Here is a 26844-nt window from a genome sequence, read left to right on the forward strand (position 1 = left end):
TTCATGACCAAGCAAAGCTCCTGTACTTCGCTTTGGGTTCCACTTTCGTGCGCTCACCGGGTCGCTGGGGACGACTTGGAGGCTTGGACCCCGTTGAAACTGCGTGCAGTTCTAGTTTAGTTTTGCTTTGATATGAAATCACACTCTCCCAAAGCACCACATCTCCCTCTCTGTCCCTGTGAATATAATTTTTTCGTATGTATTTGTTTCTAACTGTGTTTTAGAGGCAGTAAGAGATAAACAAATGTTTAATTCAGACTGGCGCCTGACCTTTTCAAGACACTGAAGTAACAACATACATTTATGAACAAAGTAAACCATAACACTTTATGTTATGTGCTGAATGTAACCTTTATGTGATGGGTTTTGTCATGGAAGCAGTAAATCTGAGTCTGAAGTTTTACAGTATGACCCCAGGTTCACTTGAAAACACTCAGAGGGATAACATCTACAGCTGGGCGTGTCTGTGTGTGTATGTAGATGTCTCCATAGACTGTGTGACACATGCATTTTAAACCTGTGTTTAAACCCCACTTATCATGCTCATTTTCAGGTTCAGAACTGTATTTTGAGGTTGTAACAGAACAGGTTTACATGGTTTCACTTTTAAAAAACACCATATTTTTGTTGTCCTGCACATTGCTGCATCTCCTGTTTTCACCCTGTGTGTTTAAGTCTGTTTTAGCTACAGAGTGAGACATCTTACCTCTATACTATCTTTGTTGGGTGTCGCACATGTGCAGTAGCTAGGTAAGATCATATGAGCTAGATAACTCTTTCTCCAACTTTGGTCAGTCCAAGACAGGATAAGCTGGGAGGCTTCTCCTAAACGAGGGATACGTGTGGAATACCTGCAGAACAGGGACATGGAAGTAGTTCTTTTGGAGTTTATGGTGAACTAGTGTGTGTTGTAGCAGTTTTGCCTTTGAGAACCAGCTAGCATGCTAGTGCTAGCATGCTACGGTAGCCACCTCGTCTCGGCGAGTTACGTAGAAAGCCGTCCAGATTTTGAACAGCTCACCCGGAGACTGAAGGTCGAGGACATTTCAGAAACTTGTATCTTAAAACAGCATGGATGTTTTTTTCCCAAGTTTGTATGCGTGAGGAAGCATCAGAGACACAAAATAACACCCCAAATCTCAGAAAAAGTGTTTTTTCATAATATGGGCACTTTAATAAACACTTGAACTTGAATAAACACTGATTGTTATCTGAGTGCTGGACAATTTTGAGAAGAGCTCATAAGCCTAGTGCCTTATTCAACAGGAAATGTCATATCCTGTAATGCTAACACACACACACACACACACACACACACACACACACACACACACACACACACACAGACTCTATCATAACTCTTTATCAAGTGCTGGCTCATGTCTCAAGTGTAAAATGAGAGTAATTTCTAGTGTCCTTCAAAACCATTTAAAATGCTAATTAAGCCATGTTTATGTACAGTACGTGCTTGCAGTGTTGTCATAAAAAAACAGTATTGATTCAGAGTGATGGTGGAACAAAGAATGCTTTGTTTGCAACAGTTGCATTTGTTAAAGTGATTCACCATGTCCTTTATATGTGTAAAGTTTTATTTATTTTTTTTTATTTTTATTTAGTTTGGATTGTGTAGGTGGGGGTTAGTCAGGGAGGAAGCAATTATAGGACATACTCCAGCACCGAGAGATGATGCACAGTTTTTGTAATCTGATGTTTTTTACTCTTTGGGTTTGTTTTTGTTATTTTTGCATCTCTACATACCTACATCGAGTGTGATTTGATTATTTAATAACCCTGATCTCTCCAGACTATCTTTAAAACACCGCCAAAGCAGTGACAAAAGTCTCCATGTTTGAAACCACCACAACCTCTCTCCTTTATGTTCACAGCTGCAGCCCAGAAGACCAACACTAAAAGGATCAACTCTGGTGGGTGCCCTCAAGGTGAGTTGCATTTTCAAATGCGTGCTACAGCATACCTTTGTGCATGTACTGTATGTGTGTGTGTTGTGCACAATATTGACTCCTGACCTCAAAATAGAAAGCTCTTTCTCTCTTTATGTACGAGAGCGAAGGCAAGGTAATATTATTTCACACAGCAATGAAAAGCAACTCTACCTGACCTGAAATGACTACAAGACATGAAAAGATCATCCTCTTTGTGCCTCTTAATGTCCATGCAAATGATCATTTGATGAAGGCTTTAAGTTAAGATTCTGTCCTTTAGAGCAGTGATTACCGAAGTGGGGGTCGGGACCCACAGGGCGCGAGCCGGAGAGTGGGGGTCGCAAGTTGATTTCCAGAAATAAAATGAAAAGTTTAAAAATGATTAGAAATAGCATATGTTAGCCATGATTTTAACACAAGATAAAACTAGTGGCTAAATTTAAAATTAAACCAAGCAAATAAATAAAAAGGGAACAGCTCTTTTGATTCAAAACGAGGGCAAATCATCTGACAGCCGAGCTGGAGGACGCGTAGGTTGAACTGTCAAGCTACCGAACCTTAAAGACAGCGTTTAATTCTAAGACGCTGAGTTTGGGATTTCAGTTGAGAGGGAATACCCACAGCTCTCCAGGGCGGCTTTGGATGTGCTGATGCCGTTTGGCACTACCTACTATTGCGAAAAGACTTTCTCGGCACTGATGTACCTTAAAAATAAATACAGATCGCGATTGAATGTGGAGGATGATCTCCGAGTAGCGGTCTCCAATATTAAACCAAGACTGGACTTGCTGTGCTCCAAACATATTGCACATCCATCTCATTAGGTGAGGTTAAGTCCAAATTAAAGTAATGAGTAAATTACTGTAGAATAATGTTATGGCTGTTGTGTTATTTTGTGTTGTCAATATGCTCGTGTTTAGATACGCCTATAGTGCGTGCGCGGTTGCGTGCAATGTTTATATACGTTTATAGTGGGGGGGTCGCGAGTCACTTGCACCGTTACTTTGGGGGGTCCGGGGCTGAAAGTTTTGGGAACCCCTGCTTTAGAGTTACCACAATCAGCTCTGGCCTTGTTGCAGCTGAAATGCGGAGCAGCTGCGCCTGGTCGCATCCACATCGGCTCGCAGCAGCAGTCTCTGAAGAATCTGGAGTCCGTCTCGGCTTCATCGAAGGACTTTGAAAACGCCAAAATACTTGCTTTAACGGATGTTGTTTGATTACACAATGCGAAATGGAGGCTATAGCGAAGATCAAACTGCATACAAAGTTGATGATACATTCATTCTAATGGTGATTAACATTAATGGCTTTCTTTTGCCTTCATAATTACTCATACCACCAAATAATCCACTAAAGCGACCACGTTTGGAACCCATGTGTTTATCCCTACTGTACACCTTCTTTCTGTTGGTCTCTAACGTCTTCTAAAACCCTTTTACATTATCACAGCCTGGGATTTCTGTATACAGCTTGGCTATACATTCTTTTCAGATTAACCCAGGCACATTTTCTATCTGTCTGTGTCCTTGGATACCCCCTTTAGCCACATTAGCATTAGATCACATACTTTGTGTGCTGTTCCAATCACTGTGCGCCACATATCTCAATGATCTAGAGACAGCATTACTCTTCTTGAAATAGGGTTACTGTGTAGCTGACTCCAATGAGGTAATGTTTTAACATTCTAATTTGCCAGTGTACCATTTCTACTTAGTTTATGTATCACCCCCCCCCATTCAGCATTTACCAGGGCACAAGGTTCAGTTCTTTTAAGCCAATGCTTTCTTTACAGTATGCTCAATATGTTCCACATAGTTGTCATCTAGCTGATTTTGCTGAGTTACAGTATGTAGTCATGGTTAAACCCAAGGCTAATATCCAACACAACTTTTTTTTTGCGCCCTCAAACAGAAACTAAAGATTACTATCAATATTAGAAATTATCCAACACATCACACAATCCACTGAACCTACTTAATTATAGATAATGATGGAAACAACGGCCCGATTCCCATTTACTGTACAAGGTCTAACAAGGAAAGTGAGATTACTCAATCATCCACATTAATTTAGATATAAGAGGAGACTGAATCATTCAAGGGAAAACAGGATGTAATCATGTAGTAAGGAGAAATTAAGATAATAATGGTTTATCCAAGATGTGTCAAAGTAAAGTTTTAAGTGTGGCAGAATGCATTAAAGCAAATTTGCTAGTTTTACAGATCATCTCCTGCAGGTCATTCAAAAACATAGAAGCTTAACAACAAATGTATAAAACAACAATGTGTACGTAGATCTGCGAAGGATTTCTGGGTCAGGGGTCTTTTCTTTCGGGACCTTCTCGTATCTCTTGGTTCAAATTGACCCCTGACTTATTTGGGGTTTTAAAAACAATTCTGAAATAAAATTTTACTTCATAATCTATTAACAAATAGCTAAATTTCAAACAATTGAGATGTTTAGGGAATGCAATCATTTTCTACTAGAACACAATTAAAAATGAAGTGTGATTGTTAAAAATCCACTATGTGATCATTCATATGAATTGAAAAAACACAAGTGGTCATATCCAGAATAATTTTCTGAAATGAGTCAGGAATACATGTTTATCACAGGAAATAAGGTAAGGGTATTGATTTTCATGTAGAAAACATGTACATGTACCATTTTAGTTCTTGTAAAAATTAGTAATAGGTCAATTTGACCCGAATACCATACAAGGGTTAATAATAGTGGATAAAATGGCAAGCCAAGTGCTTACAGGCAGGGTAGGAAATTAGTACCTGCCAGCAGCCATAGTGGTGGGTGGGGTGGTTTTCAGCAGTAGTCCATGACACATGTAGCTGAGCTCACGTACAGACGAAAGGAAAATTATCACTTAAAAAAATGTTAAGAGGCCAGCTGCTGAGTCAGCAGTAGCTATGAATATGCTATGAACTGTTGAGGGCAAAGTAAAGAAAAAGAGGAGGTACTTTTCGAACAAGTGGTGCATTGATGACGAAGGGAAAAAGGGGGAACGGTTAGCCTACCTTCCCGACGACCAGTCCATGCACTGGACTTCCTGTTGAACCTACTTGTCTTCAGAAAACGATTTGTTCGTTAGAGCCTAAATTAGAGGCAATTAAAGACCACAAGTCATCCACATCTCATATCAAGTCCACTGCCATACAGCTGGCGCAGACGGGACCCCAGGAGCAGAGTGTGGCAATAAAGGCTTTAATTGTTTTTTCACATTACTTTTTATAAATTTATTTTAGTAATGTATTGAAGCAATTCAAAATAGTGCACTTCCTTTTAAAATTTGAATTCCGGGGAAAAAGTGGCTGGTAAAAATATAAGTGTCTGGTAATATTGGAGGCAAAAAAGTTAATTTCCCACCCTGCTTACATGATTGCATGTCTAATAGTTGTACTTATGGACACTGAGTAAGAATTTCAGTTAAAATATTATTTAAAGTGAAGTGTAGATAATAGTTATGGTAATAAAAAAGAAAAAGTCTAAAAATATAGCCTTTCTTCATTGATAGCCGTTTTTTTAATTCAAAGTCTTATTAAATCAGCAATAATGTATTTTAAATACACGTTTTTTTGGTTTATTTGACACATACTTACAAATACCGCTGTTATATTAAGCTCTCTTTTGACCCTGACGGTGGAGAAGCAGAGAGGAGGAAGGAGGTGGCACTACATGTTTGCCTTTCTAATTAGTTCTCATAGGAACCCGGCCATTGATTGTTGCAAATGCCTATTGATTTTTTGCAAGGCTCTACACCATTTGACGTTTGTGCTAAATGCCACGAGACGAATTACGTCTGTGTGTTGGTGACGTCTGTGACATCAGTTCATCTCTTTTTGTTTAACGTGATTGTGTGCGCGGACATGCAAGAGTGTTTCTGCATATTTATTTGTGCATGTGTTAAATGAAAATGGGTCTGGGTAGCTGACGGATAGGAAAAGTTGCTGCATTCGTTTTGGCCCGGGCAGCCTGATGGAGAAACATTGATCTGGCTGGGGTGAAACAGTGTGCTTACTTGCACATCGAGATAGCCAAAGGATATTGGCAAGATGTTTGTTCTCATAGGATTACATCACGATATTTCCCTCCCTGTGGTCTAAACAGATCACTATGTTAGAAGGTCACAAAGAGTGCTACAATTAATCAGCTAGTGTCCTTCAATATTTTTGCTAACAAAATCTTAGGTGACTCCACAGTTCAATACAGTCCCTATTTATTCGTGCATAAATTATGCCTACACTGCATATGTTGAGATGACAATATGTCAAGTGCAAAAAGCTGCAAAGTAAGCAAAAATTTGCCAGTTTTTGTTATAAAATAAAATAAATTTAAAAAATATATATAATCACAGTGCTTTCCTACTCTTTCACAAATGTTACTGTCACGGTTAACACTTAGCATTCGACCTAATCACTAAGAATGATCTAATACTACTAATCAGTGCTTTTATTTTTTATTGTTGTCTATTTTTTGTGAACTTTAAGCTGCTTGCAAAGTGTGCAGCACCTCTTTAAATCATATCTTTATCTACATCATCCAGCCCCTCCCTATTAATTTCAAAGTGGTATTAAAATATTTGGAATAAGAAAGATTAGCAGGACCCTAAATATGTTAATCACACACAATGTGACCCTAAGGGCTCCGTCAGAGTGAGTTGTAAGCCGGCTTGGCTGGATCCGGGATATTGGTTTGTGTCCCTTGATTTTCCACTGGTTGTGATGTGACAGGTATTTCCACTGAGATTCAGAGCAGACTCAGTGCTAATCAGTTTTCCCATGTATCTCACAGCACTTTAGCCTACATTAACTTTGTGGTGGATGTTTAAAACTCAAAGTGTCAATCTTTGTCATTTGGTACACCCAGCCACATGTGGTGATGCTGAAAATACACTATTTCCCAGAGGACAATCTGGCACTTCGCTGGTTGTACCATAATATATTTGTCTTAAAGGCTTCTAGTGAAATAAATGTAGGTTTAAGAATTAAAAACAGATGAATTCGTGACAAGAATGATTCTGTCCCACATGTGCATGTGTCAACTCCTCTCCTGAGTGGTGTTGCCTCTCACCTGGCCTTACTCTGGCCTTAGGATTTGTTGTCTCAGCAAATGGCCGGCTTTTGTTCTACTCGTTTGAATAATGCAACACTCTGTCCTAAGCTACCATTTGAATATATCTGTCTTGTCAGCAGAGAGAGAAAGTGACAAAGACAGAGTGGCTCAGTCACAGACAAAGACGGAAGTACAGAAAGGCAAAGGGGATAAAAAGTGAAAGAAATAAGAGAGAAAGTTAGTGAGAAAAGGGCAGACAAAGAGAATAAGAGACGTGTCAAGAGACCGAGAGAAAGATGGATAGAAAGACTGATTGTAAGGGTTAGGGCCACACAGTGCAGCATTTATATTAGGCTTCTGAAGGATACCTAATGTGATTTGCTTCGATAATGAGACAGGCAGCCATTTGTAATTTTCGGTGTTTGCGCACTTCTTGTTATTCTTTTTATGCACTGTGTGTACCAACATCCCCATCCCGATTACCGAGAAGTTAGAGACGTTTATTTTTGCCTGGAACGAACTTAAACAGGTGGTGATGAATGGGGACGGTCCTTCACTGTGGCAGCAACAAAAGTTGCTGTGGCATTGGCAATAACGCTGTCACTACATCACACAGAGAAACACAAAGCTTTGTTTGCTCAAAGTTTAGATTTGTTGAGTTTGCTTGTGATGAACCAAATGATAGCAGGAAAAACAACACAGAATTGTAGGACCTAAGTTTAGTCAAATAAACATGGAGAAGGAGGGAAGATGGTGAACATGTTCCACCAGCCTGAGGACCCCCTTGGACTTATCTACTTATCTCAACATTGAGATCGTATACTGAGGCATTTACATTTTGCTATAGTCCTATTAGTCACCGTGTGAAATATTAGCTCAAGACAAACAATGTTCATTCTCATTAAAATACACATTTGGTATTTTTACATATTTGAAGCCCAATTTGAATAGGCTTCTTGCTGATTTCATTCTTAAGGCGAGAGGCATTTTTTAAGATAACATGTATTTTTGTGGAGATTTATTTTGTAGATTTCCATTACTGATGGTTATGGTGATGATAGAGCATAACTTTCATTCATTGGTACATAGCTGTATTAAATAGTTTAAAAATGTCAATTTTTGTGTTCTGATTTGAACAAAATAACATATTTTGATGATTGTTTTACAGCAGTTATGTTCTAAAGCACATATTAACACACCCTCCAAGCATATAATTTTAGTTTCCTTCTGGAGGGCAGAACAACAATGCACCTCAAGCAGAATCACTTAAACCATAAATCTAGTTACAATTTTTTTTTTTGATTGCTAAACTACACAACTGGAGTCACATGTGCTAAACTCCAGTCTGCACAGCAGCGGTTAATGTGGACCAAACTTTAGCTCCTTTTTCATTCCTTAAACACAGTTTTCAAATCTCTGCACTTATGCCATGGCTTAACCACAACCTGAATAACACTGTGGATTTCCCGCACTTTGTTCAAATGCTATCACACCGCTGTCACAGCTGTCAACCACGCATTCAAAACAGAATAGATTTCAGTCTGGTGCCTACCATACACTGCTGATTGCAATTATAGCTGAAAGCCTAAGCAGGTGTCTTGTTTTTGACTAGTTTGTGAACATGTACGGTATTTACACAGAGAAAGCTCAGAAAGCCTTTTTTGTATACAAACACCAAATAAGAATGAAACTATTATCCGTTTGAGAAAAACAAGTAAAAGAGCAAAGATACCAATATGTCCAGGTAAGATGTCTGAGGTTACCTATACAGCTATAAAAAAAAAGTGAAAAACAATATGTCTTTACAATAGCACAAATGTGTTCTTACTGTTTTTTTCAGAAAGTAATGACGGTGAAAGCAATGGAAACACCACATCCATGATGCAGACATCCAATGTGATGAAGAAAAACCTGCCTAATGATGCTGGAGAGTAGCAGGATTAGTCACACTATTCTTTGTCACTGTTATGTGTTACGGGGGGTATGAGGATTGGACCCAAATGCAGTGAGGAGGAGGCAGGCAGGAGTAGGAACACAAATAGTTTTATTGTCCAAAACACAACGTAAGCCTCGATGGAACGAATATCCAAAATCCAAGGAGGAAAAGGAAAACACCCAAAAAGATTCAAAAACAAACAATAACCAGGATCAGGGAACAGGAACGAAATCAGGAACACTGCAACAAGGTGACGTAAGAAGGGTGAACAACCAGAATGATCCGACAAGAGACAAAGGAAACACTGGGGTTAAATACAAGAGGTAACGAGGTAATGGGGAACAGGTGAGACGTCAGGTGGGTCACATTAGGGCGGGGCTGGACAGACAAAGTAAGCTAGACTAAACAAGACAAGACAGGAAGCCGACTACCACAATAAAGCAGAAGCATAAACACACACAGGGAAACATAAGACAGAATCTATGACACCAGACTAGGGAGAAAACCGGGACAACAACACAGGGAAGGCCAAACGGGAAAATAACCCCAAACAAAAACCCCAACCCACAACAGTTATGTACCTTTTAGGTTTTTTTTCCCCTTTAATTCGGTAAAATTACCAGAGACAAAACACTATATTGGTTTTATATTGAAGCAAACTGCTGATTTTCATTCCTCCTTGTTCACCTTACTTAAAAAAATGTATATTATAAGATCTATATCTTCTATTGAGTAGTGTGAAGTCACTCAAAGTGTTCACACTGTAAAGATGAAACATGTGTAATTTTGGTAGTGGTGTATGATACTAGTGTTTTTCTGAGTGACAGTGTGTGTCATCTCAGTGGGGATTGTTCATAGTGTTACACTGCACTGAGCCTGTTTTGAGACCTGTGTTAAGAGTTGTGTTGCTTGGAAGGAGGTTTGCAGTGATGTGAACTGTTTAGTTCAGGTAACTGTTGGTAGACTGTAGTTAGAGTTTTGCGCGTGTAGCCCCAGTTGTGCCCACTGTTATTTAGCAATTAAAAAAAACTGTAGAAGTGGAGACCTTGCTGTTACTCCCATGCTGCTCTCTACTTTTACTTTCCATTGTACCTTAGTTAAAGAGCTCTCTCATGTCCCTTTGAGAATGAGTACTGTATTTCATTAGCACTAATTTCACAGCTACCTTCACACACTTTAATTCCTCAATCTCCATTTCAAACTACTGAAATAAAAATCGTTCTCTCTGTTAAGCAGGATCAGTTGAAGTCTTTCTTTTTCTGGCTTCCTCCACTTTATTCTCTGCCTTTCTTCTCTCGCTCACTCACTGCCTTTTTTTTCCCTTTAAGAGGACAAAGTCGAATGGCCCAATAGTGTTTAATTGCTGTGGTTTTTATGTGGTCTGCTGAGAAGTAATAGCCACTCAGCACTTCTGTCCACAAGATAGATGCTGCCGATGCTTGTCTGGGAGTTGGTTGCGGCGTGGGAGCACACCCAGTGGCTCAAGCAACTGCAGGTGAAGTAATAAAAGAAAATGGTTTGCTGGGGGGGGGGAGAAAAAAAAATCCCACAATGGATTTCATTTTCTTATTGAAAACAAGTCATTCGGGGTCACGCACACAAGCACATATACACAAATACACATCCATGTAGACACACAGGCAACCACAGGATTACGCACACACTCACAAACAGGGGTCAGAGAAGAGCAGCAACTTGTTAGCAGCAACCATTCGCTGTGACCAGTCCTGTAATACAATCTGTTCTTGCTGTTGGACAGGCCACCCATATGGAAGCGGTCACAGGGTGACTCAGACCGGATCAAAAATGGAAACTGCAGTAAATCAACAGCATTGCTTGGGTCTCTCCTGTGTTTGGCCCATCTCTGGCGTCAGACTGGGGACAAACCGATTATTTCCTAGGCCCCGTTGAGATAACTTGTCCTTCTTTGCAGTGCCTCTTGGTTCAGGCTTAACAACAAAACAACCCTTCATACCAATATTATGTGAACGTTTGTTACTGTTTTGATAAAGCTTTAATTTATTATAAAGTCTGAATGTTACCCGACAACAATTTGCATATTTGAGCACTCCTGCATGTAGGAGCGGTCAGTATATCCACGTGCATTCTTTCGTAGTATCACAGTGATCCATTCCTTTATTGCATAACACCAACAGAAACGTAAATGAAACTTGTTTTAAACAATGAAACAGTTTGTCTCCCAAAATGCGTTTGAAAAATTGTTTGCCTTCTGCTCTCTAGTCATACACACACCTTCACCTGTCCCAGGTGAGGTCTACATACAGAGTTAACACCCCCTGACATCATCGTCATCATCAATATCACATCAACATGATCAACAGTAATTATGATCAGCATCATTTGAATATAGGTGTCAGCAAGATTTTAAATTATATGCATGTGAAGAGCTGTAAAACAAAAATCAGTGTAATGGCTTCAACACTTTATGTCTGCAACATTTAAAATACATGTAGCATATTTGTGTATTCAAGCACTATTTATGTATATGGTTGAATGTATTTCAGTCAATTCTTTACACTAAGCTTAAAAAACTACATTTAGCCTCTAGCATTTTGTGGCGAATAACATGGCCTTTTAATGCTCAACAATACAAGTCCTATCAAAGATGCTAATGCAGATGTTAAGGTTATTTATAATATTACGCAACCAACCTGATGTGCATACGGTCAGTCAGTTGAACTTAAAGGAAGATATTGAAGTAACCTTAACCCTACAAACTGCCCAAAGCAACTCTTGCCTTATGACAGGAAATGTTAGTGTTCATTAGGAATCAGACAATATATATTACTTAGTACTTAAAAGAAGAAAATGTTGTAAATATTTGGGAAAACAAATGAGAGAGTGAGAATACCAAGTGGAATATGAAAAGTCTTACAACATGCAGTGTGGTAGTCTCTCTGCATAGTGACTCATGACAAGATATGGAAAAAATATTACTCATAGTATGAAACAAAGTTATAGCGCAACAGATTTAAATCATATCACATTATGCGGACATATTTTCGGTCATCCCTGCTAAGGTTATCTTCTCGACCATACCCTGCCATGTTCAGTTCTCACAGAGAACGCATCACTTAGGTAAGCGTTGTGGGGTGAAGTTGTCTTTTGTATTATTTTATACTACAAAGAACTGAGAGAACTACAGAAAAGAACTCCAACTGGTTTGTTATGAACTCTGATTTGCTATAGAGTTGGAGGTGCTGTACATGCCAGCAGTGCATGGCTTTAACAAAACTTTAGCTACGCTACACACAGAAAACACCTTCCACATCCTGGGAGGAAATTAAGTATGGATCACAGTAAGTTATGTCATTACATTGGAACTGAACCATGTCAGAAATTCACTGAAGAGTTTAATTGCTATCCATGTGATTGGATTTTGTCAGTATCACCACATGATAGAAATTCAAAATCTGGAGTCCATGAAAAAGCAATTACTTGCTTTACTGCTTAACTGTTAAGAGACTCTCATTATCTAGTTAAAGCCATTCACAATTTTAATTTAAAGGAAGCTTTAATTTGCTTTTATTTACTGCTACTTTGCGCAAATTATTCCTCTATCCATGGAAAAGAAGCACCAGTAGATAGGCTCGACATTTGTTACAAAAATGCAGTACTCAAATAGTCCGTGTTAACATTTCAGGTTCTGTTTTGGCCCATTTAGTATATATATATATATATTTTTTTTAAAGATCATTTTCGCTTTTTTAGGCTTAATTAGGCCCGCTGCGTCGAGGAGTAAACCTCCATATATGTCACCCGTTCTACCATCTCAGCTAATCAGGCACCCATTATCTATTTTTAAATTGCTCAGATAATTCAGTGCTAAGGTTCGACTGATTTACAAATGACTGCTCAAAACTGTTAAATGTGAAAGGATTGTATACATTTGTCATGCAAAATGTGAAGTTTGGCACTTACAAGGAAGTCTTACCAAACATGTTTGGTAATACTTGCTTGCAAGTGCCAAACTTCACATTTTTCAATGCACTTTTCAGGTCTAAGGAATATATTTGAACCCTTTAAATATTTTTTTTTAATTAAATTGCCTAGTACGGTGTTAATCTATCTCCAGTCACCACTGTCATCATAATTTTTTAGATATGAGAAAACTAATTATACTTGCATTACTTCACGAGTCAAACTTTCTCCATTACTCAGGCTAGCACTATTAATCTGTCTTCAATCAAAGTTTGTGGCTTCCATAGAGCCAAGTTATGACTTTACTTAAATCAATAATCTGAGTAATACTAATAACAATGATAATCTAAATGACACTGATCATTTAGGAGAGGTTTACATTAAAGAAACTGTTATAGGTGTGTGCAATTGTGGTACTCCTGCATGTTTTGTGGTTGTTGACGTAGATTTTCTTTTTCTTTTTTTTCCTATTGCACCACTTATATGAAGGACTTTACTGCAGGTGTAAGGAATTAAATTAATCACAGTGAAAACATAAATACTGTAATGTAATCTGTTTGCATTGTTTCTAAAATGCCCATACTAGTAAATCAAGGCATCACTCTTGCTTAGCTTATTAGAGCCAAACCTAGATTAGCCTTACATAAACAGCATTATATATATTGGATTACTCTTGTAAACAAATAGTAATCCAGGGGTGCAAATTAAAGTGCCCATGTCATGAAAAAACAAAAACATTTTCTGGGATTTGGGGTGTTATTTTGTGTCTCTGGTGCTTTCACATGCATACAAACTTAAAAAAAAACATCCATTCTGCAGGTATTCCAGGCAAAGTTGGAAAGGCACCCTCGTTTAGAAGTTGTCTCCAGGCTAATCCTGCATTGTACTGACCAAAGTTACAGAAACGGCTAGCTGCTGTGATTCTTACCTAGCTACTGCCCATGTGTGACTCCCAACAAAGGTAATACTACTGTAGCTAAAACAAGTGAGATGTCTCACTCTGTAGCTAAAACAAATGAGATATCTCACTTTGTAGCTAAAACAAGTGAGATGTCTCACTCTGTAGCTAAAACAGAGACCTGAACACACAGGGTGAAAACAGGATCTGTAGCAATGTGAAGTACAACACAAATATGGTGTTTTTTGAAAATAAAACCAACCTATTCTGCCACAACCTCTTAATGCAATTATGAACCTAAAAATAAGCATAATATGGGTACTTTAAATGGTTCAAGATTTTTGGACTGTGTTAAGCAGTGCACATCAAGGACAACACACCAGGGAACACATTACTGGCAGATTGCATTGTAACAAGAACACAGTATAGACTGTTTACCTTGTGATCGCCATTATGAAAGATAAAATAATTACGACCGTGATTACTGTCTACAGTTGCAACAGTCCTGTCTCAATACACTGCTTTGTAGTGTTTTTGCATCTGAGAAACCTTTAAACTCATGGATCTGTTACTCAACCTTGTATTCCTGAACCTCCTGATTGAAAAATAAACCCAAATACAAGAAGTAGTTTCATAAAACAGGGCTTGAATGAATCCCAAGGTTCACAACTTCCTTGCTTTGTAATTCACACAGCAGGTTGTTCAGCACGTACTGTGGCTATGGTCAAGGGAAACATTCAAGCATCATAAGCCCTCAGCTGGGGCTACTTAGCTACTTAGTCTAGGTTCCCGTTGTGATTTGAACAAGAGGCAGCTATTTGTCCTCGTTGACCTGGCAGCTCTAGCTATCCTACATGGAAAACAGCCCCTGGTGAAAATGACTTTCCATTACCTGTGACGCCATCTGTACATGATGTTCCCTGCTGATCGGATAACTCGCTGCCTTGCATATCAACTGGACCATTTTTGTTGCAAGATAATGAAGGCACATAGTGTAGAGATACTGCACTAAAAATAGAATAATTTACTTGTTTTTTGTCTAGATATTTTGATGATGGATGATATTCAGGAAAGATGTGTGCTTCCCTGTCTCGATTTCAGGAACCTCACATGTAAAACAATGTCAACCCACAGTAGTGTTCTTGTCATATGTGCCTCTTGTGTATACTTTTGTATTCTTACTGTATTTCTGTGTAGTCAGCATATTAGAAGCTATATCGATCAAATCATAAGAATGCAAGGAACGGGACATCATTTTAAAATTGATTGCTGTAGGGATGCTTCTGAAAGAGACTTGTTTCATTGCGTAACTCACAAATCAATAGTCTCAAAATAACAAATTATCTTGTATCAAATGATGTGCCCATAGCTATCCGTCATAGCGTGTCAGTTTGCGTGTGTACGCACAACTATACAGTATGAGTGTGGCTTGTTCATTTAGCAAAGAGCACTGAGGCAGAATTTAGTGTCATAACAAAGCAAAAGAATCAATGCTAAAGCACTCTTGATCTCTGTTCTCTGTATAACAAATATCACTGAAGCAAGATGACAGCACAGAAATAGGCAACTCGGGACAATGAGCGAGGGAGGGAGAGAGAGATGAGAAAAAAACAAGATGGAAGAGAAGCAAGTCCACATTTTTCATCTGTTTTCTAGCAGCTAATATTTGGGTGTTTTGGATCTGAGTTCACTGCTAAATCGTTAGGTCAGTTTCATGCACAGAGATGTCTCTCCAACTGGGCCAGAGTGCATCACATCACATTCTGAGAAGAGAAACATCGGAAGATAGTTGCTTGAGTCACACTGCATGGTTTGTGTCATAAAGTGTGCTTTTTTTTTAACAAGTGGCTCAAGTTAAAATAGTGTTGTCATAAACATGAAGTTGCTGCATTTAAAACCAACTAACTAAACGTTGTAGACCACATAATGTAATGTATATATACTTCAGCTAAGGATCAGTTCAACACTAGTATATTGGCATTGTGCTGTGCAACCCTATTATTAATTGTAGTTGCACATGTGTTGCTGATTACTGTATGACAGCATTGTTTGCCAAAGTAAGATGTAAACATGGTAATTTTACGATGATACTGTTTGTGTTGTATTAAGATTCAACCCGACACAACTGCATTCCCTGTATACAAAGCATATACCGAAATAGCACTAGAACTTATAGGTAAAGTTTTCTGGTTAAAAATATGAATCTGTATTCAAGCAGAGGTCTTAACGAATAAAAAGGTTCCCTGGAATCAATGAAACATGCAAAGTTGATGCACCGGTTTTGCTTGAATACCTGAGGTAATAGAAAAACTTTTATCAAAAGCCCCCTCTTACTAAGGTAGCTTTGCTCATCGGCAGGCAGAGTCATCTCCTGAGATTATTGGAAAGTCTGTTACTCAAAAGAAAAGGAATTAGTTCATATGCAGCTCTCACACAGTTGAACATGCATATTTCTTTCTGTAATCAATGTAGGGATTGGCTTCACAACAGTTTTACTTAAAATAATCCCAAAGTCAAAACAAGCTGGAAACCACAAAATAAATAGAAATTGCGACCTGTTTTCATGTCCGCTACAAGAGTTATTTCAGGTGGTGAGATTTAGTTAAGACTTTTTAATTTGTAGATCTTTTACTTAAAACTCCTCCGCTATCACCTCATAATGTTGTTGTTACAACATTTAAGTTTAGGCTTGCCCCCAGGATGAGCGTGATGAAGGCCACGAGCCGGAAAACATTGGTCAGACAAAAAAGTTGTTCTTTGTGCTACACGTGTTGCTGGAGTTTTTCCCTCTGCAGTCAAATGAACACAGACGGCATATATTTACTTTGAATTTGGAAACCAACATTATTCCCTGAAACGATTGAGGAATATGAAAATGACTTTTTAACCATCAAATCCTTCATTTTGTTTTGTGATTATTGTGTATTTTTTAAGAGATCAGGACTACGGCCGCATCTTACTTACTTTTTTCAATTAATCGTTTTGTCTATAAAATGTCAGAAAATCATATTAAAGGACCATCATGACATTTCAGAGCTTAAGGTGACGTCTTCAGATGTCTTCTTTTGTCTGACAGTCCAAACCCCAAAATATATACTATACTGTAGTTAATAATTATTAAAGAAAAGCTTCATCATTCAAGCAGCTGCAATCAGCAATTTCTGCTAAAAGATTGAATTATGAAAATAGTTGATTAATAATAGTTGATTATTGCCAGTTGTATGCTATAGTATGTTTTGGGTTTATTAAAATTGATTGTTTATAATATATCTTTAAGTACCTACATTTGGTGGCGTATACATTATTGCTAGCAACGGCAAAATAATTTTCAAAAAAACAAGCGCTTCTACATTACATGATGGACTGCAGTAGTAATAAACCCCAACGTGCACAAAATGGGATTTTCACCTGAATTGAGCCTGCTTTGACTATGCTCAGACACAGGCTAATGAGATTTTTCTTTAAAGATTATTTTGGGGTCTTTTCCCTTTATTAAATAGTGGATAGACATGAAAGGGGCAGCAAGGTGGGGGATGACACGCAGCAAAAGGGCCACAGGTCGAAGCCGGGCTGCTGCGGGACCCAGCCAACATGGGGCGAACGCTCTTACTGGGTGGGCTAGAGGCCGCGCCGGAATTTGTGATTTTTGACATGTAATATGGATCCTTTCCCTTTGTAAAACCCAAAACATACGATCATTCTGTACATGTTTCTTGATTGAGTAACAGCTGGCTTACCACAGATTGAATGTCAGTCTGCCTATAAATCTGGGTTTAATTTAATTGTCAAGAGTCTCTTTGTTTAGTTTTTCTGCAAAGATGATTTCAATCTGGATAACCACAAAAACTCTTTCACACTTTCTCCACATCGTACAAAGTAAATATTGCATTTATAAACCAGTCACAGCTCTAACTGTCATCATTCATTTCAGCTTGCATTTCCATTTTTAGAATATTGTCTTTTTAAATGTGATCATTAACCAAAGGATATCTGCCACAGTTATAACAGTGCAACATTATTTTCTCTGTATGATAACATTTATAACACATTTTACTATATATTATATATATACAAACTCAACTATCTATATTACTATATACTTGTGTGTACATTATACTGCACGTCCCACTTTATTTTTAGTTCACATCTAGCTAGTTTAATTCTAGTGTTTAGTGTCTAATGATCACACTATTATCATTTGCTGATAAAAGAATTTCACTGCTTAATAAATCTTTATTCAACAAAGACTCCGACTGTCAGATTGACCATTATTCAGAGGCAATTTCACCTTTTTAGTGTGAGCTCGGTTGGCTATTTTCCGTCAAATATAAAGAAATGCACAGGGCTGTTGGATCCCTCAGGTCAGTATCTCTTATCATGTTCCCACTGGAGTGAAATCCAATAGAAATTGATTGAGTGGTGTTCTCTGCATCTCTCTCACGCTCCCTTCACAATCCCAGTTATCCTTGAGGATCTCCGCGGCCGGAGCTGCAGCCCTAACCTCTCTGCTCTGCTCTGACCAGGACTGTGCCGTCTTTAAAGGCTGACGAGAGTCTGTGTGTGCACAAAAGAGATAGATTTAGAGAGAGGGACACTGACGGCGCAGTGGAGGACAGTGGGGAATAATGTGTAGAGATGTGGGGGACTGGATGAGACATTGTGTGTTACTTTGCTTGTGCAGACAAAAGAGAGCAAAGGGACATTCCTTTTTATTTATTTTTTGCAAAACAAAAGAGAAGTGATTCTTGCCAAAAAGACACAAAACCCTTTGTGCCATGCATTTTATACTATTTTTAAGAGGTGGGAGTGTGCTTATAACCTCAAACTAATTTGACATGTTAATTAATGTTAGTCATCAGAAATTCTGGATTGTTCTGCTGTCCAATATTTCTGTGGTGGTTGAACAATGTTAGTCAGGTTTCCATCAGTATGTATCATAGATGTATCCACTGACTACTGTTGAGTGCCAATAAACTAAAACAGAAGAAGATGGTGAAATGACATTACGTAATTAAAAGAGCGCCAGTCAAATTTCAAAAAATTGCTAACCATTTGGAAAACATAATGGAAAAATTGCATTTGTGTTTCTTTTTTTGTACTAATTTGAGGTCTTCCCATTGCTCCACGGATCAGATTTTCTATCTCCGTCTCTAGTGAAGCTTGAAGTGGCGTTTAAGTCCCTTGTGTCATGCACTTCATGATTTATTCCCTCAGCCTTTTTCCATTGCACCTCGTCCCGTTTTGCTTTTATTGATGAACCCACTTTTCTTCTGCAACCAAAAAGCAATATTTTTACTTTATTTTTAAATGTTTTGCCCTTCTACTCAGATTCAAAATCATAAATGCTCATAAAAACAGTGAATGGAAACTTGTGGACCGTAACATACAGAGCCTTTATGGCAGCCACATGTATCGCCACAGTGTAGTCACATAATACTGTTTCATTACTACATAACCTCTCACTGTATTTGGGATAAACTGATAGATTGACACAATGTGCCACTGTCAGGCTACAGTCTACATGGTGACATTTCTGTATCCTCGGCGACCACAGTCATTTATGTGGTTGACAGAAGTAATAAATCTTTTGAAAGTACCCAATGGAGCTCAATCTACAGCATTTGTTGGTGCTGTTGACAATGAGATATCCTATTTAATAGAGCTGTAATGATACACCAAACCCAGGGTTCGGTTCATATCACGATTTTTGACCCACAGTTTGAAACAAACCACGATTCTTTTTTCTTTTTTTTGGGGGGGGGGGTTCCTAAGTAAACGAATGCAACATTTTCTTTTGTACCTTAAAATAATGTTTCCAAAATTGTTTCAATGGTTCAATACATTGTTGGAATGAGACATAAGAGTAATGGTAATGGTAACAGTAATGAACAATTCCGCTCCCAACCTGTAGGGGAATGATTAGGAAAAGGGCTTTGGTGCCTACTGTAAAGGTGCTGGTTGACAAGTAGCTAATGCTAATGGGATTCTTAGTGGGTAACGTAGGATTACGACACCATTCAACATGCTCATTTATTTTTACTATGATTGTTTTGACCACGGTTAACAACTCTGGGTTAACCCACAAATTCATCAGTAACGTTTTAATGTATAGATAGGCGACTGATCTAATGGTAATTTAGCTAGCTAGCACACCCCGTCTGTCTGCCTCAGTCTCTTGTTGTTCCACCCAAAGCTGAACACCGGCGCTGCAAGGCTTCAGTCGGGATGGCAAGTGAAAGGAACAAGAAGAACTCAAATTTCACAGTGTTGCACTTACCCAGCATGCAGCACATAGTAGCTTGTTGAGGATGGCGATGCTGACAACAACACAATTCATTCATTTTTCTAAAGTAACCCAGGCACCTCACAAATCACTTTTTAATTCATTTTTTATTTTCAAAAGGGAGATTGTACCTTTATATTTCATACAACCTCTGTTGACTAGGGGTGAAGCCTTGATATGTAGCACATAATTTGACAGCTGGTAATTGTCTGCCTCTGTTCTTTTGCACACATTGACTGATTGACCATTCAAAACAGCAGGAGAGACAAAGCTTGGACCTTTAAATGCAGAGTCTTATTTCTAAACTCTATAGGCCTGACAACCAAAAACTATAAAATGTCACATACTTCATGTTAATACTACATTGTTAAAGCCATTGAAAAGGTAAATGAGGCTTTTCATCTGAAGTATTTCCTGCCCAAAAGGTACCTGAGTTGGTTTGACAACTTCAGGTGCCTGACTGGCAACTTGGGCATGCTGTTCGTGCCAGAGTGACCAACACAACCACGTTGACCAACTTGTGACAAATGCTTGTTGGAGATTGGGATGCCATCCCACAGCAGTGTGTGACCAGCATGAGGAGGAGGTGCCGGGTTGTTATGGCTGTGTATGGCTGTGTATGGCTTTTCCACACGCTACTGAGGCTCCTGTTTGTGAAATTAATACATTTTTAAATTGCCAATATGGCTTGTTTCTTCAGACTTCAATCATACAATCCACCACACACCAAACAAGTCGATGGCAGAATAAGCTGTTTGGCATTGGCACAAAAAAATTGGCAAATTTTTCATGGGCCCACATACTAGGCGCTGCTGCTCATCCCACAAATGCATGATCCTTACAAATGGGGCAGCATGAAAGGGAACTAAACAGGCTTTTCAATGGTATACGATTTATTGCCAAAAAGCATTGTAACCACAGAGAAATAATCTACTAAACACAAATTTCCATAACCCCATAAACATGGGTAAGTTGGCTTGAGTATTGTTGCAGATTTAAGTATGGACATCAGAAACAGAACTCACATTGACAGATTTATATAAAAAATGTATTACATGATTTAGGATGAGTGACTTGATTTGTTACCTTGGGTAATGATGCTAATACTATTTAATATCATAAAATAAATAAATTACATCTCAATTTTGAAATTAGTAAACTATTCCGTGTAAATCATGGAATTTAGATTAGTATGGATAAGCCAGTACCTCAGTACCTGCGTGCTTAATTCTATTGATCGCCACTCTGTAACTGCCGATGCTAAAAGATTGATTTAGGAGCTTTTAATTTGTTCTTTTATTTGACATGCTGATTCATCAGATAGCCTGTGGATCTACACTCTCCACTCTCCCACTTATTAACTTCTGTATATTCTCTTGTTGACTTTCTGTCAGGCTGTCACCTTGTCTCTGTTTCTTTGCCTGTCTCTCCTTCTGCCTGTCTCCGTGGGATCGATGACTGTCATAATTACCAGTTTAACATGAAGTCAGTGATTCAGGAGACCCACCCCGTGTCTGCCTGTGGTTTTGTTTGTGTTTCTGTGTCTAATTGCAGGTTTGTTCAAATGTATAGTAGCAATCTTATAATATGAATACATTGTACGTAAACATTCCTAAATATGCATTAAGCATACTGACACACACACACACACACGCACTTCATTAAAATCACATTCATGTACAATCTATGTGTGAAGAAAGACAGTACACACTGAAGATCAAACCATTTATCATCATTATTGCACAACAATAAATATTCATATTTTAGCATTTAAATCTGCAGAGCACAAACCTGCACAACCCCATAGTTATTTGTTATATAGTTATCTGACAGCCAGTTATTGTATAAAAATGGAAATTGTAGTAATAAACAAGGATATTACTGGCTAACCATGCACACAATTTCTAACTTGCAAATCTGTTGATTCAGAAACTGTCAGATGAACTGAGTTTTGTGTTTGACCGACTGAGCCGTTTTCTTCTACCTTTCCGACATTGAGACATGCTGATCTTCGGAATGAATTAAACATATGTACAATGTTAACGATCAATCACTAAGCTGACTCACATAAATCCTCATCAATTTAATCATTAGATGATGGTCTAATCACTTATTAAAATATGGGGCCTTCGCTGTGTGATTCAGCACCTTTGTCGCTTGTCCCTGTAAAAATGTAAAACATGTTTCAGACGGGGTGTCTGCTAAAGACTGCAGGAATAGGCTGTACTGCAGAACATGTAGGAACTAAAGTTGGCATACATACTTTTCTGTTGAAAAATTTCCGCAACTTCTTTTATTTATATAGCAAAACTTTAAGCTTAAACAAATCAATGTGTTGCTTTACATCCCTAAAGTTTTAATTTCACACAGACATTAACATCAGTGACCCTCTTGTAATTGTAAATAAGTCTGAATTTCAGTTCCTGCTCTGCAAAGATAACAAACGTCTCATTTTCAGCCGTGCTCACTGGCATACATGAGCTCATTGCACAACAGTGTCACAAACAGTGTTGGATTCTTTATTTTTACTGACACAGTGGAGCGATTTCTAAATTAACCCCAGCATTTGAAACACATATGTAAATTCAACTATTGACTAATTAACTCGGTAGACGGAATTAACTATTTTTATCCTTTTGCCCTCATTGCTGTTGGCATTAGTTATGAATGTTTTTTGCCATTAAATCTCTCATTATCATGTAAATATTTATGCATGGAATAATTTAAAATATGAGACATTCTCTACTGAAGTCAGTACAGTGAACGGATGTCACATTTTTACAAAAATCAACAAGTTACTTTGCAGTTATCACGTTGGTGTTTGTTTTCAGGTCAGTGAAGGTTTTTGAATTGGTGCATGATGATAATAAAAAAAAAAAAAAATGCATAGAGCCTCTTCACCTTTAACACCCCGAAGTACGTTTGAGGTTATTTCATGACATTTTTAATGACAGTATTAAACGTCACATAGATTCTGTATTCTCTTTTTTTCAATAATTCTTTAAGAAAAAACAAGCTTTTATTAAGGAAAATATTTAAACTCAACACATTGTCTTTTTATGATTGCAAGGTATATGCTGTATAAGTTAGTATAATTAGTATAATTAACTTTTAACTAAGTAACTAAGTTTGATCATAGTTTCCTTCTTTGTGTTTCTTCACTGTCCGCTGATGACCGTAGCAATTTTAAGTTTCCCTGTTGTATTTTGGCATCATGTGCTGTGAAACACAAAATGAAATGGAAACCTTTTTTCTGCTCAGAAGCTCCAATAGCCCATGGGACGAGACCTGTTTGATGACACAGTAAACGACTTTTATTTTCTTGAGGAAAAAGATGGTCCAAAACCCATTTTTCATTGGTGTAAAGGGGGCACAGACAGGTCTTGGTGTGGCAGGTGATGAATGGTTAGTGGGAGGGAATCCATCTGCTGCATCAACACAACGGAAATGGGATCGTCCACTGAAAAAAATTGCAAACTTACAGACAAGCCTAATTCAAACACAAGACCTATACTCACTATAGAGTAGCCAACAGCCATGAGTGATTCTGTGTGTGTGTGTGTGTGTGTGTGTGTGAGATTGAAAGACTTCCTCTCTTCTCTCTCTCTCTCTCACACACACACACACACACACACACACACACACACACACATACACGCGCACACACACACACACACACAGACACATAATATTTTCCTTGTGTTACTTGGTCTTGTGCGAATTAGACTTGTCTGTAAGTGTGCAATTCCTTTATCATTGGACCATCCCATTTCCGTTGTGTTGAGCACACACACACACACACACACACACACACACTCACACACACACACACACACACACACACACACACTCACTCAGACACACACACACACACACACACACACAGAATAACTCATGGCTGTTGGCTATCTGGACTAAATACCAACTATCTATCATCTGAGATATTTCATACTTTCTCAATTCAATAAGCCAATATGATTTATGTACTGGCTCGGGCAGCTTTAGTATAGAATAAGTTGAGGTTAAGGGATGTAGACAATAATATACATTACAGTGTTTGGGATTTTTAGATTTAAGAGCAAAAAACAAAACCTCTTCTCCAGAGAGTTTGAAACCACTCAAGGTTTTACTAGGTTAGTACCCAAGTTGTAGGTTTGGGAGATTCAGTCGCATCATACAGTGTGCAATTACATTGTATTTAGAAAGCAGTTCAAGCTTCTTAAGATGCTAGCTTTCTGCTTATTGTTACCTCAGTTACAGTATATGTTAGACTTTCACTGTGTAGAAAGGTGGAGAAAATTTGACGGCATTACAGTCCGACCACTTTGGAAGCCAATTATGGTCCAGTATCTGGTACACCCAAAATAGTCTTTTTGGTAAAGTCTGAGACATTGTGTGTGCAAAAGATAAGTTTGCAAATGTAAATTATTAGCATATTGGTAAAATCGTAGGTCCGACTCTTGTCAGCAGACTGTCAAATTGCTCCCTGTTGAGCCAAAATTAACCATGGAACCAACCGGTACCAGTGAAAGCGGAGCGCCTTCACCAGCTGTTCTCTGGACCTGAGGGTCTCAAGCACCCACACCCTTCTTGTTGCTGCCTTTCTCCTTATACCCTTACAACCAGGGCAAGTGCCAAGGCTTTCTTTTGGTTCAAAGAAAGAAACGTCTTTGCAACCATATCACTACTGGAATCGCTGTGGATCCTACACAATGTCGCATGTACTACACGTCTCATGTAAACACCGGATGCAGACGTGACGTGCATTCAATTATTGGCGCATGGGTGATTTAAATTTAGAAAATCTTGCCTTTTTTGCACTGAGCCCGGCGGCAAGCACAACAAATATGTTTTGAGAATAGCATGCAACGTAGCGGTGAGCGCAGTACATGCCGCATACAATGTAAATGGCCCCTAAGAATGCAAAGACAGCACGACATTGGGAGCCAAAAATAGGATTTCTATTCCCAATCTCTTTCATAAGAAGAATACACTTCCATCAGTAATTTTCTCCCCAACTTTCTTTATGAAACATACTGCTATTGTTGGTGAAGGTCAGAACTACATGTAGGAATGCAAATTATTTATTATACCCATTAATTTCTGGTGTTATTTTAATGTATGCTCAGATTCTTTCCGGTATCAGCACATTTCAGTGGCTGCTGGGCCGGCGAATTAACTGTGTGAACATAATATTATTTACATTAAAAAAAACTCCTCTGCTCTCACAACTACAAAGCTGTTTGAGAAAGGAAAGGGGATCATCTGTAACTTTCTCCCCTCTCAGTGGGACAGCATACAGAACTACCAGAAAAAAACCTCTGTATATATCTGTGTACATGTGATATTTTATGTTCTTAGGCATTTATGTTTAATTACTGTGTGTGTGTGTGTGTGTGTGTGTGTGTGTGTGTGTGTGTGTGTGTGTGTGCACACTGTAGAGGATGGGTTTCAGAGCACTGGTCAGTAAATTAATATTTTTTAGGCTTATGCATTTAGTCTGTCCGCAATCGTCTGCCACGCTTTCTCTTGCTTCTCACGTGGTGGTCGGATTCCAATTTAATAAAATGTTATCAGACCCATATATCAGTTTGTGCACAGTCTCCAGTTGTTTTTATTAAGACAGAGTAGCTGTCAAAATGCTCTACATGCGATCTGTTGCTGATGTTAATAGACAACAGACTGTAGATGATCTGTGATCTGAACATAGACAGTTAAAGGAATGGACCAACAGACGCTCTGGACGGAGACCACTGAAGGATATTAGAAGCACTTTTCCGGTGATGGCTGAGCGTTATTGCGCAGCCTCCAACTGAGCTTGACGACGTTGATGTGACGTGGGCAACGTGTCTGAAAGTTGTAAGTCTTCTGTAGCTGTGCCAACAGAAATATCAATTATTCCTAATCTTGTAGAGTTTTAGGAATATGTTGGAACATTATATAAAATAGGCACAGTCTAATAATTGCTAACTAAAATGCTAGTTAACATTAGTAATTAAACCTAAACAGCTAATGTTACTGCCTGCGTGCTTCTCCTGATAATACCCTGATTTGTCGACTATGCAACAGTAAGTCGTGTGGTTATGACTAGGTATGAGCCGGATACTCGGCTGAAACGAGTATCTGGTACGGATAAAGCACTTTTGCCGAGTACAAGTATTATACGAGTACTACGAGTTAATATCTGTACTCGGATTGAATAAAACTCTTCAGCTTTTACTTTGGTTTGTAGTACTTAAATAATAACCAGTAGGTTTCTGGTAAACGTGGGGATTCAGACACGCGGCATGGTTTAAATGCTACTTGCGTTGAGTCTCCGCCGTCGGAGATTTTTTTTTTTTTAATCGTCAGCTAGCTTCATTAAAGTCAATGCAGATCTAAGAAACAGAACACCATTGATCTGAAACTCGATGCTGTCATATAAATAGTTTTCTAATCAGCCATAAATATAAAAAAATTCTGATCAACCCAAATTAATTGCATGCTTAAAATAACATACCGGTTAAAGCCCCGCCCATTTCAAGACAACCCGACCCACTTCCAGTTTAAACTCTGTCCACTTCCGGGTTAGGCCCCGCCCAGTCCGATTACAGATACAGATATAGTTAATTCATGTGGTAAACAGATACAGATGCAGATAATGCTGTACTTGCTCATCCCTAGTTAAATCACAATCGTTTTTTACAGAAACGTCTGCTACCAAGCCATAACATGAGATATAAGGTAACGGAGCGTTTTATACATTGTAATGTTTCTTTAGAATTTAACAATGGACAAC

General features: G+C 38.4%; 1 protein-coding gene across 4 annotated transcripts in view; it reads left to right on the forward strand.

The window, feature by feature from the left end:
• Nucleotides 1-26844, forward strand: part of tnr (tenascin R (restrictin, janusin)) — a 185759-nt gene that overhangs the window by 59293 nt on the left and 99622 nt on the right. For all 4 annotated transcript variants that reach the window (XM_034887208.1, XM_034887210.1, XM_034887211.1 and 1 more), the window contains exon 4: nucleotides 1887-1940. The gene's annotated coding sequence lies outside the window, so the exon portion shown is untranslated. The remainder of the gene's footprint in view (nucleotides 1-1886; nucleotides 1941-26844) is intronic.

The sequence above is a fragment of the Etheostoma cragini genome, chromosome 12 (genome assembly GCF_013103735.1).
Source record: "Etheostoma cragini isolate CJK2018 chromosome 12, CSU_Ecrag_1.0, whole genome shotgun sequence".
NCBI lineage: Eukaryota > Metazoa > Chordata > Actinopteri > Perciformes > Percidae > Etheostoma > Etheostoma cragini.